The 20,576-nt window shown below is 44.0% G+C and overlaps 1 long non-coding RNA gene across 1 annotated transcript; it reads left to right on the top strand.

The window, feature by feature from the left end:
- The first annotated feature begins 6,599 nt into the window (after positions 1–6,599).
- On the top strand, positions 6,600–18,246 carry LOC135575208 (uncharacterized). Its single transcript, XR_010465754.1, has 3 exons — positions 6,600–7,146; positions 17,131–17,199; positions 17,354–18,246. It is a non-coding gene; the product is annotated as an uncharacterized LOC135575208 (long non-coding RNA).
- The last annotated feature ends 2,330 nt before the right edge of the window (positions 18,247–20,576 follow it).

Below are 20,576 nucleotides of genomic sequence, written 5' to 3'. Positions count from 1 at the left end.
GTCTCCTCTGAACACTTGATGTTGAGATGTGTCTGTGAAGCATTTATTTGGGCTGCAATTGCGGAGGTTGGTAACTCTAATGAACTTATCCTCTGCATCAGTGGTAACTCTGGGTCTTCCTTTCCTGTGGCGGTCCTCATAAGAGCCAGTTTCATCATAGCGCTTGATGCTTTTTGCGACTGATTGTCTCAAACGCATTAAGAAGGAAAGAACTTTTAACTTTTAACAAGGCACACCTGTTAATTGAAATGCATTCCATCTCATTAAGCTGGTTGAGAGAATGCCAAGAGTGTGCAAAGCTGTCATCTAGACAAAGGCTGGCTACTTTGAATAATATAATAAGTTTTGATTTGTTTAACACTTTTTTGGTTCCTACATGATTCCATGTGCTATTTAATAGTTTTGATGTTTTCACTATTATTCTGCAATATAGAAAATACTAAAAATAAAGAAAAACCCTTGAATGAGTAGGTGCATCCAAACTTTTGACTGGTACTGTACGTACAAATGTACAGGAACTCTGTGCTTAGGCTGCTGCTAGTGCGCCATGGCGACTAATGAGCTGCTGCGATCTATTGGTCCTAACTGCTGGAGCTGTGGGTCTGATTTCTGATTGAAGAAATACAGGCTACACTCTCTAACTTTCTCTTTGACCAGCAGAGGGCAGGCTGGTCTGTTTCTCATGTTCCATTCTCTCTCTCTCCGTCTCTATTTCTCTCTCTCTCTCTCTTCATCTCTCTCTTGTATCTAATTCCTATCACCCAGACCTTGTATTTGCGCCCCCCCACCACCACCACACACACACACAAACACACATACACACACACACACACACACACACACACACACACACACTTAATCTCTTCACATTCAAATTCTAGGGTGGCTCAGCGGCTAAGAAGGTGACGTCACCTTAGCAGGAGCTGGCCAGAGAACAGTGTGTTAGATTGCTGTCTGGTCTCTCCTTCACTCTCCCACCCCCCTGCTTCCCTCCCTCCATTGGATCATAGTCCCTGTTCCAGATGCCAAGTCAAGTGGAAATGATCGCAGAGAGAGAGAGATGGAGAGAGGGAAGGTGGGATGGGAGAATGAGAAAGAGAGAGGATAAAGATATTGTAGGGTCACTGTGGTCTGTTGAGAGTGTATCTGTTGGAATATTAATTTACAACAAAAGGAATATTTAACAGTCTCTCACTCTCTCTCCTTCTCCCCTCTGCTATATTCCCTCTGCTCTCTGCATCTCTCTCTCCCCATATATTTTCTTAGCCTACGTCTCAGTGGGCCATTCCGGTCATTGACGGCAAGACTGATTGCATTTTTTTCTCAATGCTTATAAACAAGCAATTCATTTGACCAAAGAGCCACGGGTCGTTTGGCTTCCTGCTCCAATCAGGACTGACAGAGAGTGTTGAAAGCCAAGACTGGTCTGGCTCCTTAGAGCTCTTCGAGTAAGGCCCTCCACATACCTAGAAGGAGAGGTGGTGATTCAAGAGAGACAAAGTAAGGTGAAGTTCACTCAACTAAGTTTAGGCATCTCATACATTGTTATACAGTTGACACATGGTACCAGGAGTGTAGGAACGGGTGGGCCTGGGTATTCACACACATGTGTATATATATATATATAAATAAATAAAATAAATAAAAAATGTATGCTCTACTTGTCATTGTTCCAAACAGGACATAATTATTTTTTTTACCCAAGCACTGTACTTGAGTTGGGCAGGAGCTCACCAGAACTGGGTACCGGCATCTTCTCTTCTGCTTGATTTCCTGCACCTCCTATAGAATATTATCTCAAAAGTATTGAGGAGTTCCTGCACTTAATTATAAATGGTACCGGCACCTATTTCAGTCCAAGTCAAGCACTGGCCTAATCATGCATACACCATCAAATTTTTGTTTTTGTTTTGTCTCATACACACATTTAGCAGATGTTATTGCAGGTGTAGCAAAATGGTTTTGTTCCTAGCTCCAACAGTGTAGTAATGTCTAACAATACACAACAATACACTGAAATCTAAAAAGTAAAAGAATGGAATTGAGAAATATAGAAATATTAGGACAGACAATGTCGGAGTCCGGAGTATAAATATATATGTATGTGTATGTAATGGGATGTATAGACAATATGGACAGTATATGGATAGAATATGTAGTACAGGCCGCGACCGGGAGGTCCGTGGGGCGACGCACAATTGGCCTAGCGTCGTCCGGGTTAGGGAGGGTTTGGCCGGTAGGGATATCCTTGTCTCATCGCGCACCAGCGACTCCTGTGGCGGGCCGGGCGCAGTGCACGCTAACCAAAGTTGCCAGGTGCACGGTGTTTCCTCTGACACATTGGTGCGGCTGGCTTCTGGGTTGGATGCGCGCTGTGTTAAGAAGCAGTGCGGCTTGGTTGGGTTGTTTATCGGAGAACGCATGACTTTCAACCTTCGTCTCTCCCGAGCCCGTACGGGAGTTGTAGCGATGAGACAAGATAGTAGCTACTAACATTTGGATATCACGAAACTGGAGAGAAAAAGGGGTAAAAAAGAAAAGAAAAAGAATATGTAGTACAGTATATCTGAAGAATAGTATATGTACAGCAATAGTTAAATAGGATAGGCCTTGACTAGAATGCAGTAAATGCATATGAAGTGGGTAAAACAGTATGTAAACATTATTAAAGTGACCAGTGTTCCATGGCTATGTACATAGGGCAGCAGTCTCTAAGATGCATGCTAAAGTAACCGGACGGGGGCTGGCTAGTGGTGACTATTTACCAGTCTGATGGCCTTGATGGCTCTTTCCTGAAGTCCACGATCAGCTTTATTTGGCGTTGAAGGAGACGTTATTTTCCTTGCAAGACTCTGCCAGGTCCCTCACCTTCTCCCTGTAGGCTACTCGTCATTGTTGGCAATCAGGCCTACCACTGTTATGTCATCTGCAAACTTGATGATTGAGTTTGAGGCGTGCATGGCCACGCGGTCATGGGTGAACAGGGAGTACAGGAAGGTGCTGAGTATGCACCCTTGTTTGGTCCCTGTGTTGAGGATCAGCGTAGTTGAAGTGTTGTTGCCTACCTTCACCACCTGGAGGCAACCTGTTGGAAAAGCATTCCAGGTGACTACCTCATGAAACTGGTTGAGAGAATGCCAAGGGTGTGCAAAGCAAAGGGTGGCTACTGAGAAGACTAAAATATAAAATATTTCTTTAACACTTTTTTGGTTTCTACATGATTCCATATGTGTTATTTCATAGTGTTGATGTCTTCACTATTATTCTACAATGTAGAAAATAAAGAAACTTTTGACTGTTACCATATATTACTGTGCTTTGAGTGTTGCTAGTGCATGCATGTAATAGCAGTCATTCACAAACAAATAGAATAGTTGAATCTGCTCTTTTTGATACAGTACTATATAGACATCAACATGTCTTACCTGCTTGTGACTCTGTAGGAGTCACTTTCTGGCACTCCTTTTTTGGCTTTCCGTTTCACCTCCCTGTCAATTCCAAGCTGAGCTGTTCATTCTTCATATACAATTTAACAATTGATAATATTCTCACCAATCAGACTATTGTCATTTTAATCTTGTCTTTTAACTAACTACATTATCATATGTGTGAAATTAGTTTCGATACAGTTTAGGTGTAGTTTAGATGGGCCATCATCAGCTGCACATGCCTGACGAGTAGGGGGAAAAAATGACACATTCTGTTTGTGATATTAAGATTCTAACAACAACAGTGTGTTTGTTAGACTTATGTAGTTCTAGTCTCATAGTCTATTAATTATAGGCCTATGGTTTATTATGTGTAGTTCTATGTTAGTGGAATGTTAAATGCAAGAGTCATGGATTTAGTCATGGTACAATATCATTTGACCAGACAAGGTCTTCCTCAGGTTTGGATTGCCATCGTCATACTGTAGGACTCTTTGGGTTATCATATCAATTACTTGTGGTTCTCTTCTGTATTTGATATTTCTCTGGCGAGTAACCCTGTCTTTGTTTCATTACAATGAAGGAATGCAAAACATGTATAGCATCTCCCTGTGCATTTCTCGCCGGATCACAGATCCTTGATCTGGTACTTCTAAAACAACTGCTGGGAATTTGGAGACCTGACCTCAAATTCATATCGTTTATCTGCCATAGTTTGGGCATCAGCCACTCTATGAATCTGCCTGGTATCAATGAAGCCCACGCGCACACGGCCACATGCAACCTGCTTCGCCTTTAAAAACATATTGATTTCTCCAATTCGCAGAGAGCTTTAACGCGATCGATAGCCCTGGCCTTCCAAGATCAGCGGCTGTATAAGCATCCCTTCCCCTAACAAACACGCCCGTCTCTCTTCCCCTCAGGTAATGATTGTCCTTGGGCAGGAGAATAGTTTGTCTGCATTAGGAGTGAAGTGTTTCTAATGGAATTGGGTCTCTCTCCTCCCCCACCCTCCCCCACCTCACCCCTCTTCTGGGTCTGTAGTAATGTGGTTATGTTCAGTGAATATATATCGGTGCTTTAACAAAGGTGAGAGAGATTGCGGCACACCTCTCCTTTGACCTTTAACATCCACTTGGATTTCCATGCATCCCTCCCTCCCTCCCCCAGCCTTGTTACGACTCTCCGTCAGTATGGATCGATAACAGTTTGTATTTGCAACGCATTAGAGGCCTGCCTACCTCCGTGCTACATTGAAAAAGGAGGCTGCCTGCTCATTTTGGTGCTGTGCGGTCAAATCACACCACCCAGATTGAATAGGTGATGTGTTTCCAGACGTTGTTCTCAATGATCAGACTCTGTATTATGTTTCATAATGTTCACACCTAGTTTATATTATAGCTCCTCCACTGTTCCTATCCATCCTGTTGTTATCTTATTTCATCCTCCAGCCTTGTTCCCTGTTCCTCTGACCCAGTCTTATCCCTTAATGGTAAGTATGGGAAGGAAAGGTGGGAAAGGGCAACATGTATGAATAAACATTGGAACCACTAAGAGATATATGCTGGTCTTTTCTATTGCTGTTTTTATTAGAGTGTAGTTGGCCATGAACAGGCAGTGTTCTGTGCTTTTCCTCAACAACTGTTTTTTAGCACCAATCCACACACTCTATAATGTACCTGTGTGGAGCACCCTTCAACCAATCAGAATGAAGTATGCAACAAAGCCGTAGTTAGAGCCTATCATCATTGGCTGATTTCACAGGCTGATTTTATATGCATGTTTATCAAAACACATGAATGTAAAAGTACATACCTAGTGCCCCTGAGATGAACCCTTTACATAAAAAGCAGTTGTTACCATGGTGATCTAGTGCTGTTTCACAAGTTACGGATAGCTTTTCTGTACAGTGTATGATTACATTTAGTAGTTTTAAACCAACAAATAGACATAGCATATTGTCTTTTTTTCCACCAGAAAGATTATTATGTCAACACTAAACTCATGTACCCTCACACACACCTGTGCACGCACACGCACACGTACACACACACGTACACACACACACACACACACACACGTACACACACACACACACACACACACACACACACACACACACACACACACACACACACACACACAGTCATAGACCAGAGTTTTGTTCAGTTCGGCCTTCTGAGCAAAATCACTAAATTAAATACAGAAAAAGGGATATGAATAAGAAAATGTACTACTTGTGAACTTAAACTTGGGTCTTGAGTTGTATTTTTGTCCTAAATTGCACTTTGTTTTTGAAGTTCAAGTTTTTATTAAAATAAATAAGCGATACTTCAATGTTGTAGAGGGACATCCTAACAACATGATGATCCAAGATAGTGACATTTCCTGAGTAGTTGACCTGGTCTCAGCCATAACCTTGAATTCATTTTGACAAACTTTTCCCCTCCCCCTGTCTGTGGTTCTCTCAGTCCATTTTTGCCCCTCCGTCCCTCTCTCTCTTTCTCGGTCCCTTTCTCTATCTCTGTTTCTCGCTCTCTCTGTTTCTCTCTCTCATTCTCTCTATTTTTCTCCTTCTCTCTCACTCTTGCTCTCTCCTCTCTCTGTGCCTCTCACTAGCTCACCCCCAGCCTGCTGGCTGTGTCTGCTGACTGTGTATGCTGATTGTGTCTGCTGACTGTGTATGCTGATTGTGTATGCTGATTGTGTCTGCTGACTGTGTCTGCTGACTGTGTATGCTGACTGTGTCTGCTGGCTGTGTCTTAGAGTGTGCTGGGGGGCCAGCAAAGGGGAAATCAACTGAGGAAAGCTTTCAGAGTTCAAGTGCACGACCAGAGAAACATTTCTGAGTTGGACAAAGGGAGAGAGGAAGGGAAGGAGAAATGGGAAGGCGAGAGGCTGAACTACTGACAAAGCAGCTGAGGACAGGGGAGAGAGCATGAGGGTCATTTTAAAAAATGGGTGAAATTTGAGAAAAAAAAATTGTGAACGGAAAAATCTTTTTAAAAATGTCCATCCCCTCCCCTTCCCTCTCTCCACTTATACACTCATCTTACCCTCCCCCTAAGATATTCCTTTCAGAACCACCCCTTTTCTCTATTTCTCTCGCTCTGTCCCTCCCTCTCTCGCTCTCTCCTCCATTCCTACCCCACTTGCACACACACTAGATGACTGACGCCCTCTTACCCTCCCTCTCTCTCTCACCCTCGTTTTCTCTCTCTCTCCAAGCTCTCTCCACTACACCACCAATACTTTTTTCCCTGGCTGCGGTGTGTTTGTGCTTTAGCGAGTGTATGGCGAAACCGGTTCTGTGCTGATCCAGCTTGTGCGATCCCATGCACAGAGCCAGGAGCAGCGTACCTCTTGCCAACATCCTGCCTCCACTCTGCTGCCTTTTCTGCTTTGATTTCACACTGTCTGCTTTTCCACCAGACCTTTTCTTTCTTTAACCCTCTGCTCTCTTCCAAGAATGATCTAGGAAGAGGGGAAAGAAATAAGAGAAAGGTGTCTGCGTGAAGGGGAGATGAGGAGGCAGAAAAGGAGAGAGAGAGGGGAGAGGACTAGAGAAGACTGGAGTTAGGCTGCAACACGAGAGGCAAAGCAACGAGGAGAGGGAGAAAGAAGAGAGCAACAGGGATCGAGGGATGATCGAGGTGGAATCGGGCCGAATACGCAGGAAAAGGAGGGAAAAATTGCCAGACTCATCCGACCTCTGCTGGTATTTTTCTCATCCTTTTGTTATTCACATACTTTCTTTTTAAGTGTTTCTGAAATTATTTGCTTCCTTTACGTTTCTCTATCTATCTCTCATGGGTTTCTCTTTCCATGTCTTCTAGGGTTTTCAGCGTTGCTTGTCTTTCTTCTTGTTTTTAAAAAGTGTCTCTGTCCATGTGTGTACTTTAGAACCCTTTCCTTCCTCTTGCTCTCATCGGAAGGTTTTCCTCCGTCCTTCCACGTTTCTCTCTCGCCCAAATGAAATGCAATGATTGCTTTTGTTTTATTTTGTTTTGATACTTTCGCTTGGATTTTCCCATTGAAAGATTACATAGTTCGAACAAAAACTATGTTGGAAAAGGTGAAACTGAAATTGGGGCCCAGTAGTGAGGCCGAAAGGGAGGGAAGAAGGGGGGGGGCCTAATTTTCCTCCGTTTTTTTGTTTGTTTAATCTTCGTGTGTATGAATATAAGTGTGTATGAATATAAGTGTGTATGAATATAAGTGTGTATGAATATAAGTGTGTATGGGTATAAGTGTGTATGAATATAAGTGTGTATGAATATAAGTGTGTATGAATATAAGTGTGTATGGGTATAAGTGTGTATGAATATAAGTGTGTATGAATATAAGTGTGTATGAATATAAGTGTGTATGAATATAATTGTGTATGAATATAAGTGTGTATGAATATAAGTGTGTATGAATATAAGTGTGTATGGGTATAAGTGTGTATGAATATAAGTGTGTATGGGTATAAGTGTGTATGGGTAAGTGTTTTATCGTCGTAAGCTTCGTTCAGTTATTGTATGCATATTTTCTGCACAGTTTGGAGTCATTTTGATGAGTTTGACATAATATTTAACTGGTAAAAAGGCGACATTGTGAAGTGAATGTAGTTCTCTTATAGGGGTATCCCCATCGCCGCTCTCTCTCTGACTCGCTCCTCGTTCTCCCCTACTTCCTGTCTGTTTGTGTCCTCAATACATCTGTCTGTTAGTCTGTATATAAACACATCTCTTCTGAATGCGCTTCTCTATTTATCGACTAATACGGACGGCAGTCTAACTTACAGCAATCTCTGTGGGCCTTCTCTGTCCGTCCCCATGCTATTGGCTTCCACACTTGCTTCCATTGTTTGATTTACACAAGTCGGTATGTCCCTCCGTTCAGACTTAATTTCAGAGGCCAGAGTGTGTGCTGTGTGTATATGGATGTGTGTGTTATATTCTCATTCCATCCCAGCTCTTAGCCGCCCTGTACATCTCCATGGAGACCCGCTATGTTCTCTCGGCCCCCGTACCTCGGCCTCTTCGCGGGCGCACAAAGACACCCCCGGACGTCGCCCTGCCAGGGTGTAAAATTGGTGAAGGGACGGAGAGGAGGGTACCCCGATTGGGAGTTGTCGGAGGGTGACGGCGGGGATGGACGTGGTCCTGATAGCCATGGCTAAGGGGCTTTGTGTCTGAATGGAGTTTAAGCTGGGGACTTAAGTATGAAGCGCAGGCCTAGACACCCCACTGCTAGGCGCCTGCAGGCTTGGTTAATAGTGGGTAGAAGGGCTGAAAAGAAGGCCTGGCTAACTGGCTTTCTGAAAGGCCTGACTGAGATCTCTACTCTATTGTCTTATCAGGTGGACTGAAAGCACGGCGTAACGGTGCTCTCTTGTCCTTCCCCCAGTCTCGCTGAAGGTGATAGTCTATATGGTTTATACCATCATCTCAACACATAAGCAAACTAAGCCTTTATAGTTTAAGGTTTGTGTAAAAACATCTCAGAGTGGATAATCATATGTTTACTTTATTTGTCGTTTTGTATTTTCACCTTGATGAAAAGGCATTGTACACTGTAGTAGAGAGCACATTTTTTAAATTAAAATGTGTTGTTTGCTAGTCCAAAATCGCACATCATCACACTATGACGACATGGTGATTCCACGGTCTCACACCTCATATGACAATAGAAAAAAACGATAGAGAGGTCAGTCAGTGCTGCTAGATATACGGCCTGTGATGATGGCATGCCACAGATCAGTTACCTTCCGTTAAATATTTGAACCGGCTCTAGTTTGACGTCAGTTCCTCAGGCTCTCCCAGCCGTCTCAGCATCAGTGCTGCGGTGGAGGAGGCCAGTAATGTGCTTCCCTTTATGAAGCGTTACTCATCCAGCACTATCAATTATACAGCTAGTACTTGTCTGCCTCTGAGAGGGGGTGGGCTACTAGCCTGCTACAGAAGGTACAACAAGCTACTGGGTCCACTATGGAGGGAATGACTGACTGACTGGGGCATAGATAGAAAAAGCAACATGTGACCATCATGGATGTATTCCCACTCTCAGGATCCGGGTGAGAGAACCCCCCCCACAGAATCGTTGTTCCAGTTGTGTCAGGATTTGTCTGCCTCAGCTTGACGAGGACACAGACCACTGAAACAAGGCAGAACCAGACGAGCTGCGAGTTCTGGTTTGATTCATATAGCCTATTGGGGCCTTTTTCATAAATACTGAATTATTTGTGTGTGTTTTTTCATACAGTGCTTCAGTCCTCCAGTGTCTCTGTGTGTCTGTTGCCGTGGGTAAATTGAGTTAGTAGCTCATATTTTTTTAGAGCACTCGGTAGCACACCTCGTTTTCGTCAATAAAATGGAATCAACATTTTTTTTCAATTGGATTTGATGTGTCCATACTGTGTATTGTACTAACACTTAAGTCCAAGTTGTATTTGAGTGCATTGATGTATAGGAGCTTCGACATCAATTTGCACATCAAATCAGCACATATGAAAGACCCAAGAGTGAGAGGTATGTGTGGGGGGGGTATTTTAGACTTAGGCCGGGAAATACTTTCAGGGTATTTGTTTAACTAGGCAAGTCAGTTAAGAACAAATTCTTATTTTCAATGACGGCCTAGGAACAGTGAGTTTAACTGCCTGTTCAGGGGCTGAACAACAGATTTGTATCTTGTCAGCTCGGGGATTTGAACTTGCAACCTTCTGGTTACTAGTCCAACGCTCTAACCACTAGGCTACCCTGCCGCCCAGACATATACAGTAGCAGAGAGGTGAAAAGGTATTATGATAAGTCAGGTATTATGTATCCAGAATGTATTACATTTTTATGGAACGAGAAAGCCTCTTTAACAACTCTTCATACCTCTTCTGAAGTATTTATGCCATTGTGTTTAGTAATTGATGTTCTAATACATTTAAAACATGTGTTTTACCTTGAATTACACACATCACTTCAAATTACACCATTGTCATTGTTCGGACACAATACTACCTTCTCTCGGAGTCTCTCTCTTCGTGGACAACCCCTCGTAATGTTATGGTGTATGAATGGCTACATTCCTGTGGTACTGTACATTTTTGTGAAGATTGTATAGTGTAGTTTTGTCCTGTGTGTGTACTGTAGATTGAGGCGGTGGTAGTGGTGGTGGTGTGGGGGTTAAACTGTACAGGCGGGAGGAATGTGAGAATTCCTCAGTTCTGAATTAGTAGGTCACAGCTTTGCCTCTTACCTCGGCAAACTCTCTGCTCTCTCTTCTCCCTCTCCACCATGTCTGTCTCTCTCCTCCCCCACCCACCCACCCACCCGCCCTCCCTCTCTCTCTCTGCTCTCTCTTCTCCCTCTCCACCATATCTGTCTCTCTCCTCCCCCACCCACCCACTCGCGCTCTCTCTCTCTCTCTCTCTCTCCTGATCCTTCTCAGTCTCACCATGTTTCCTCCCTCCCTCCCTCCCTCCCTCCCTCTGTCTCTCTTTCTTTCTTTCTTTCTTTCTTTCTTTCTTTCTTCCTTTCTCTCTGTTCCCTTCTCTAGTTCTGATCCTAATCCTCTCCCCCTTCTCCCTCTCTCACAGACATCTAAGGCCCGAGGTGTTGGGGGTGGGTTGAAAGGGAAGCGAGAAGGGGAGACTGTGTGTGTGTGTGTGTGTGTGTGTGTGTGTGTGTGTGTGTGTGTGTGTGTGTGTGTGTGTGTGTGTGCGTGTGCGTGTGCTGGTGCGCATGCGTGTGTTATATAAATCTAGCAGTACAGCTCCCACTCCTGCTTACAGTGCTTCTAGTCCTCTATGATTAATTGAGCTGGGTTCCTGAGGAAGGGCCATTATCTATGTCACCAGATTCTACCTGTTCTTATCATCTAGCGTACATGACATCTTCCTCACATGTCCCGCTGGACTATCGTGGTCAGTCACCACTGATTCAGCTCCTACTAACATTGAAATGCATATTGCTGATCATCACATGCCAGCATACCTTCCTGCAGAGGCAAAAATTCCAGAACTATCTTGGGTCCTTCACAAGACTATTTGACAGACGAGGGGAGCTCCCAGAGATGCTGGTTGTGAAGCAAACACAGAACATTATTAAGATGGCACACGGAAACATATACAACCATAAACATAGCATACACAGGCAGCGGCCAATACTGTCTATCAGATAACTCATGGTGTATAGCGTTGGTGTGGTGTGACTGTGAGTCAGGCCTGCTGGCTGGCTGTCTGGCTGCCATATTGACACGGCTCACAAGCCTTCACAGTCTACCCCTGTTCTCTGCTCAGCTATGCTCTGCTCTGCAGTACCATCAGTGGTGCTAGCCGGCCGTATTTACAGAGCAACACCCTTTGGTGCTATGGGACCTGGTGCCAGACGAACAGAGAAGGAGGGGAGGTGAAGAGGCAGAGGAAGGGAGGAGGGGAGGTAGGGTGGAGAGGAGGAAGAAAGGAGGGAAGGTGAAGAGGCAGAGGAAGGGAGGAGGGGAGGTAGGGTGGAGAGGAGGAAGAAAGGAGGGAAGGCGAAGAGGCAGAGGAAGGGAGGAGGGGAGGTAGGGTGGAGAGGAGGAAGAAAGGAGGGAAGGTGAAGAGGCAGAGGAAGGGAGGAGGGGAGGTAGGGTGGAGAGGAGGAAGAAAGGAGGGAAGGTGACGAGGCAGAGGAAGGGAGGAGGGGAGGTAGGGTGGAGAGGAGGAAGGAAGGAGGGAAGGCGAAGAGGCAGAGGAAGGGAGGAGGGGAGGTAGGGTGGAGAGGAGGAAGAAAGGAGGGAAGGTGACGAGGCAGAGGAAGGGAGGAGGGGAGGTAGGGTGGAGAGGAGGAAGAAAGGAGGGAAGGTGAAGAGGCAGAGGAAGGGAGGAGGGGAGGTAGGGTGGAGAGGAGGAAGAAAGGAGGGAAGGCGAAGAGGCAGAGGAAGGGAGGAGGGGAGGTAGGGTGGAGAGGAGGAAGAAAGGAGGGAAGGTGCAGAGGCAGAGGAAGGGAGGAGGGGAGGTATAGGGTGGAGAGGAGGAAGAAAGGAGGGAAGGTGAAGAGGCAGAGGAAGGGAAAAATGGTGTCAGAAGCACAGGGCGGTAGTGCTGCTCAGTTGGTAGAGCATGGTGCTTGCAACGCCAGGATAGTGGATTCCATTCCCACAGGGGACCAGTATGGAAAAAAAGTTAATGTAAGCACTCACTACTGTGTCTCTGGATATTTCCATAGTTCAGACATGTCTTATAGTGACTGGCTGGACTTCCATGACCGCTGGCCCGTTTCTGAGTTTTAACTACCGGTCACGGCTGCAGAATCCCCAATTTAAAAGACTGTTGTGATACCCCCTGTACAATATTGTGACAAAGCAAACCAACCTTGTAGTAATTGATTGTGAATAGTGATGTAAAGCCTCCTGAGTGTGTCTGGGCGGTTGGTTGTGGTGGCAGAGGGGCTATAGGAGTGTCTGTGGGGGTCAGGGCTGGGAGATAAAAGGAGAGGCTGTGGTTGGTCGCTTCATGCTTCAGAGGTTCCTCAGAGAGAAGGAGAGGTCAGGAAATGACCCCAAACACCAGGCGCATTGTTCAAGTTCAAGTTAAAGTTGAATGGCACTTTTCATTCCATCTATGCAGCTGCCCTCTTCCGGCTGTGGGCTTTTTTGTAAAAGTGGTATTAATTGGGAGGAAATGTTGCTGTTGGGTCAAATCAGACGTTTGTGTTATGATAGCATAATTGAGAAGCAATTAGGTCAATATTAATTGCAATTACACGTTTGACTATTTAAAATTGCATGAGGGCTTGACCATGTATCATTTGGGTGGCTACTTGGCTCAAAGAAGCAATCAGATAATTCAATTTGAAAAGTGTGTTTGGAGGTAAGTCAAAAATAGTCAGCATTTTACTTTTCAGAATAGCTATGGGAATAGATTTATTTCCAGAGATTTGATTGGAAATATGGCCCAACAAACATTGATACCTTATGTGAGGTCGTCTGATTGAGAAAACCCAACTCTTACTTCTGCCAAACTGCTGTAAGATCACAGTCTCAGATTGAGCTTTTTGTGTCTATGGGAGCGTGTGTAATTTGTGTGTGTTTGTCTATCTGTTTGTTTACCCACAGAGAAAGGGGATTACATGTATTTAATAGAGGATGAGTTTTGGGAGGGGTGTTTGAAGGGGCAGGCCCGGAACTCCCTCCACGAGGGTTGACCTGTGCTCAGCTGCAGTGTGTCTATCCGTGCCCTCCCAAACCTCCCAGACCCCAGACAATGGGTCAGATGTCAGGCTGGGAAATACAACACTTCCCCTTCCCCTCCGCTCCTCTCCTCCTCTACTTCCTCCTTCCCCCTCTTCTCTCTTCTCTCTGTTGTGTCTGGTGGCTCGTCAGGAGCTGTTCATTAACCCTTCACAGGGATCTTCCCGTCCGGCACACCGTCCAAAAATATAACATGTAATGTCTTAACCTCTCTATTTAGCAATTGGATATTTTGTCTTTCAGGATATTTATTGCATTGTCTAGGCCTGTTCAAGATGACTATACTATAGGAGGATAAATCACCAAAGAACAGGAATGTATAGACAAGGTTCCCCCCTAAATTCCGCACACTGTTTATGTATGTGGTAAAGCCCTTGCTTTTCAAGGCTGTTATTGATGGTTTTGTACTCTCCGACTCTGTGCACAGTGCACACACACACATACTGTTCACACACACACACACACACACACACACACACACACACACACACACACACACACACACACACACACACACACACACACACACACACACACACACACACACACACACACATACTGTTCACACACACACACACACACACACACACACACACACACACACACACACATATATGATTCTGGGTCTGAGTCACCCCTTTAACAGATAGTCAATAACAATACAGGAATGATTAATCAGGCCCTCTATTCCCCTCCACTCTCCCTCCATCCCTCCCTCTCGCACCCTCACTTCTCTCAACCCCACTTTCACCCTTTCTCAGCTAACTATTGATCTGAATGCATTTGCCTCCCATTTATCGCTCTAAACCCCCTACACTCCCCTCTAAAGTCCCCCACTGCCACTGCAATGAGAAACCAGGCACAAAGACCCTCTCACACAGGAGAGTCTGACACACACACACACACATAGACACAAACACACTCCATATGTCAATTTGTGTGTAAAATCATGTTGATTGCATTTGACGTAAAATTATGTATTTTTTGCCCATTTACTGGTCCAACTAAAGCAGCATGTTCATATAGGGTGTTTACACAGCCACACATATGCACAGATTGCTGAGTGTGATGGGAGTCGTCAGACAGTCCAGTAGTCAGAAAGCGGCTGTATATTAATAGTATTACATAATATATGCCATTTAGCAGACGCTTTTATCCAAAGCGATTTACAGCCATGCATGCATACATTTTACGTATTAAGAGGGTTAAGGTTCACTTCTGCAGTGTGGTGAATACTCATCACCTTTCAATGTAAAACACACTAAGCTTTATACCTGAGTAACTACCTATGTAATTACCCTTTTGCAGACTTGTAAGTCTACAGTTATACATTACAACCTAAATCAGAAATCAGTTATATTAAATAAGACGTTTGGTAGAATAGACACTGATTTATAAAGCTTTACAATGTTTCGGGGATGCAGGTGCACTCTAAGCCTCTATGCAGGCATGTTTGAGTGTGTGTGTGTGTGTTTCGGCTCAATCTTTGTAAACCTATGGCGGGATTTTAAAAGGTTTGACTGACAGCTCCTTTGACCCTCCCCCTCATCCCCTAACCATTCTAGATGGTGGCAGTCAGGTTGCCATGACACCAGACTGTTTTGTCTGCCCTTTGACCTCCCGAAGGGGTGCTGTGGTCAGTCAGGCATTACATTTGAGGGGCGAATGGAAGGGGAAAAGAGGCAAGGGGCGAGGAGCGAGGAGTCGAAGGAGGGGGGCAGAGGGGCGCATTTCCTCTCTAAAACCGAGGTACAAAAGGTTCCTCTATACATCCGCTGTGTACACAGACATGGAGATGGAGAGCCGTGGAGGGGGAGGGAGGGAGGCATACTGAGACAAAGACACATGTGCACACAGACATGAAAGCTCGCTCGCTCTCTCTTTCTTTCTCTCTCTATCTCCCTCCCTCTCTCCTTGTCTCTCTTTCTCTCCCTCCCTACCTCTCCCTCCCTACCTCTCTCTCTCTCTCTCTCTCTCTCTCTCCCTCTCTCTCTCTCTCTCTCTCTCTCTCTCTCAGGGAGGAGGGTAAGTGAACTAGGCTGTGTGTCCCAGGGGATGGAGGGGGTTATTATAGTCATTGTGCAGCCTCCCGGCCCGGCCAGCTGAAACCGTTTGGCTGCTGTGCCGTTTGAAGTTATATTTATCAAGCACAAGCAGGAGGCTCAGCTTATACACCGAGATCTGTGTCTTCTAATTATTGAGAATGGGGAGGAAAGGACACATGTTTGTTTAGACGTAAAGTGAGGCTTATTTTGATATTAGGGATTGGACATGTGTGCAGATGTGTGCCCAGATGCTTTCCTGAAAGATCAAAGAGGGAGAGGAGGTGTGAGACAGATTATATTTCAACACACTACGTTTCTGATACTTCAAATACCATGAAAAGTCTGTTTTTTAATGCCTATATATTTGACCAAAACGACCCATATCATTCACTGAGTGATACTTTCGTATATGCATATGATTGTCAAACATCTTCAAGTGGCCAATTAAATCTGGATAGCCTGTACAAAATATTGCCATTTTGCATTGTGCTGAATTACCCAGTTATTAAGTCAATCAACCTGGCTAAATTGTAGAAATGCATTAATGAAAGCACTTGAATTGAATGAGGCAGGCACTCTAGATGCTGAATGTGGATTTGAGTGAAGTTCTGCATGTGCCATTTATTCTGATTCATTTACACTCTATCTATAGTGCTGTATTTATGACCTCCTTGTACAGATCACACAGTATAGTGTTGATAGATGATTGTTCATTTCATTATTGTGCCTGTTTATTTACTGTAGATGGTGATAATTCATTGTGTAATTGAATCATTTTAATTGCAGCTGTGTTTGCCTGCTTTTCATTTCCCTCATTAGCAATGACCTTTTTCTGACCCATAGAAAATAGGGCATGGAACGTTTCTCTGCTCTGAGCCCATATACTGGTGTCAAAATATTGACATTGACTATTAAAAGTGCACATCACCACCATGGCCCGAATCTGTGTACGTTTAAAAATTGGTCCTGATATTTGGCACGTTGGTTTAACATTCCGTGTCAGATGCTGAGACAAAGAAAACCTGTCAGAGCTCAGGAAGTTAGAGGAAACTACTTCCCAGTGGTAAATTCCCATTTCATATTTCCATTTCAATCATAATACTGATGTATACTGTAGTGTGTCGTACTGAACCATGTGTCTATCTAACTTCTGAAGCTGAGCAGTTAGAATTGACAGTGGCATTTAAAATGTCACACTTCAAAACACTGGCAGTGGTATTTCAATGTGTGCATTACGTTAAGTAGCTGTGCAATTACTTTCTTGACACTTGGATCAAATTGAAGCTGTTATAATTCATATGTTGACTTATAATCTGTTGTCTGGAAATATCTGCCTCGTTCATGTAGAAATATCTCACTCATCGATCATATGACTGGAAAACAACACTCTGTTTTTCCACAGCAGCTACAGTACGTCTCTCTCTAAGCCCTTGTGACTCTTTGTGTTTCAGTGTGAGGACCGGACCCATCACCTGACTGCCCTCTCCTGTCTTCCTGGTCCTCAGCAGAACAGCCATGAGGTAATATCCTCTCCTCCTCTCTACCTCCATCCATCATTCCATCCCTCACTCCCTGCACCCTGGGTCTGAGTCGTCATCATCCCTTCTAACACCCATCAGTCTTTTAGGTCTCCTGTTTCTCAATCTGTTTTATCTTCTGTTTTCTGTCTGACAGACAGCTGTCTTACTGCCTCTAGAGAAAAGCTCTACTATCCCATCTGCTTTATGGAGAACCAGGTCTCTTCACCTCCCTGTTTCTGGCATGACTCATGACTCATTGTGCTGTGGTGACTACAGTTTGCTTGTAAGACTCCTGTATTCTATTGTTTTAACATAGTTGTATATAGTCCATGTACAACAACTAGACTCCTGTATTCTATGGTTTTAACATAGCTGTATATAGTCCATGTACAACAACTAGACTCCTGTATTCTATGGTTTTAACATAGTTGTATATAGTCCATGTACAACAACTAGATTCCTGTATTCTATGGTTTTAACATAGCTGTATATAGTCCATGTACAACAACTAGACTCCTGTATTCTATGGTTTTAACATAGTTGTATATAGTCCATGTACAACAACTAGACTCCTGTATTCTATGGTTTTAACATAGTTGTATATAGTCCATGTACAACAACTAGATTCCTGTATTCTATGGTTTTAACATAGCTGTATATAGTCCATGTACAACAACTAGACTCCTGTATTCTATGGTTTTAACATAGTTGTATATAGTCCATGTACAACAACTAGACTCCTGTATTCTATGGTTTTAACATAGCTGTATATAGTCCATGTACAACAACTAGACTCATGTATTCTATGGTTTTAACATAGTTGTATATAGTCCATGTACAACAACTAGACTCCTGTATTCTATGGTTTTAACATAGTTGTATATAGTCCATGTACAACAACTAGACTCCTGTATTCTATGGTTTTAACATAGTTGTATATAGTCCATGTACAACAACTAGACTCCTGTATTCTATGGTTTTAACATAGCTGTATATAGTCCATGTACAACAAAGCCATGACTAGCGCTATGACTATTTTCTTCTCAATACTCTGCCTGCAATTAAAAAAGATTCCTCTTTCAATATATATATTTTTAATGTAATGTATTTGTATCAAAGACGCTATTACAACATTTGATTGAAATTTCAAACTCCACATTTGAGTAGAGAAATCTAGAGAAGGTTACTAGCCTGTAGTGTACAGTGCAGTGTAGTGTGTATGTTAGCCTGTAGTGTACAGTGCAGTGTAGTGTGTATGTTAGCCTGTAGTGTACAGTGCAGTGTAGTGTGTATGTTAGCCTGTAGTGTACAGTACAGTGTAGTGTGTATGTTAGCCTGTAGTGTACAGTGCAGTGTAGTGTGTATGTTAGCCTGTAGTGTACAGTGCAGTGTAGTGTGTATGTTAGCCTGTAGTGTACAGTGCAGTGTAGTGTGTATGTTAGCCTGTAGTGTACAGTGCAGTGTAGTGTGTATGTTAGCCTGTAGTGTACAGTGCAGTGTAGTGTGTATGTTAGCCTGTAGTGTACAGTGCAGTGTAGTGTGTATGTTAGCCTGTAGTGTACAGTGCAGTGTAGTGTGTATGTTAGCCTGTAGTGTACAGTGCAGTGTAGTGTGTATGTTAGCCTGTAGTGTACAGTGCAGTGTAGTGTGTATGTTAGCCTGTAGTGTACAGTGCAGTGTAGTGTGTATGTTAGCCTGTAGTGTACAGTACAGTGTAGTGTGTATGTTAGCCTGTAGTGTACAGTGCAGTGTAGTGTGTATGTTAGCCTGTAGTGTACAGTGCAGTGTAGTGTGTATGTTAGCCTGTAGTGTACAGTGCAGTGTAGTGTGTATGTTAGCCTGTAGTGTACAGTGCAGTGTAGTGTGTATGTTAGCCTGTAGTGTACAGTGCAGTGTAGTGTGTATGTTAGCCTGTAGTGTACAGTACAGTGTAGTGTGTATGTTAGCCTGTAGTGTACAGTACAGTGTAGTGTGTATGTTAGCCTGTAGTGTACAGTGCAGTGTAGTGTGTATGTTAGCCTGTAGTGTACAGTACAGTGTAGTGTGTATGTTAGCCTGTAGTGTACAGTGCAGTGTAGTGTGTATGTTAGCCTGTAGTGTACAGTGCAGTGTAGTGTGTATGTTAGCCTGTAGTGTACAGTGCAGTGTAGTGTGTATGTTAGCCTGTAGTGTACAGTGCAGTGTAGTGTGTATGTTAGCCTGTAGTGTACAGTGCAGTGTAGTGTGTATGTTAGCCTGTAGTGTACAGTGCAGTGTAGTGTGTATGTTAGCCTGTAGTGTACAGTGCAGTGTAGTGTGTATGTTAGCCTGTAGTGTACAGTGCAGTGTAGTGTGTATGTTAGCCTGTAGTGTACAGTGCAGTGTAGTGTGTATGTTAGCCTGTAGTGTACAGTGCAGTGTAGTGTGTATGTTAGCCTGTAGTGTACAGTGCAGTGTAGTGTGTATGTTAGCCTGTAGTGTACAGTGCAGTGTAGTGTGTATGTTAGCCTGTAGTGTACAGTGCAGTGTAGTGTGTATGTTAGCCTGTAGTGTACAGTGCAGTGTAGTGTGTATGTTAGCCTGTAGTGTACAGTGCAGTGTAGTGTGTATGTTAGCCTGTAGTGTACAGTGCAGTGTAGTGTGTATGAATGCTGTTACCCATGGCTGTCCACTCGTCCACTAAAACTATACAAACTTCCAGCCTCTGAAGCACACTTTGTGTAAATATCAGAAATTCCATTTCCACATCATGTAATGTAATGCACCCCGACTGGGAGGGGCCAGGGGCACGCCTGGCACACCAGCCTGGCCCGGGCAGAGATTGACAGCTGTGCCCTAGCAACCATTGGTTTGGCGCATTGCCAAGCCGCCAGGGGTTTCCAGGGAAGAGGTTCCCATGGCAACACTCATTTTGCCACTTTGGTTGGCGTACTTACAAGGTTGGCGTTGGGCAGATGAATGTGTGTTACAGCAACGCAGCTCTCAGCTTGAAAATCAAATGCTTATTCCAGCAGATTGGAGCTCTACCCGTCTGCACGGCAAGGCATTACCATGGCGCTTTTAAATGACATAGCTAAATTAGTCCCATCTGATTGATGGTCTTTTACGCAGTAATCAAGGAGTGGCTTTAGTGGCTTTTAATGAATTCATTCTTTACCGTATAAAGTCTAACAAGGATGTTTGAATTTCAACCCTCGTCCAGTAATGTATCCATTCATTAAACGTCAAGGAAATAGTACAAGCTGTGAATAATATTTTAGAGATTGATTTCCAGCAGACCAGACATTGCCCAGTAGCCTGTCTTCACTTCATCAACTGTCTCTCCATCCGACTGCGCTCGCTACTGCATTCACCACAAAATATCTCTCCCATTCACACATCCTCTGGATGCACTGAAG

The sequence above is a fragment of the Oncorhynchus nerka genome, linkage group LG14 (genome assembly GCF_034236695.1).
Source record: "Oncorhynchus nerka isolate Pitt River linkage group LG14, Oner_Uvic_2.0, whole genome shotgun sequence".
NCBI classification, from domain to species: domain Eukaryota; kingdom Metazoa; phylum Chordata; class Actinopteri; order Salmoniformes; family Salmonidae; genus Oncorhynchus; species Oncorhynchus nerka.
Note: the sequence above shows the minus strand (reverse complement) of the source record. Positions and strands in the feature narration are given on the sequence as shown.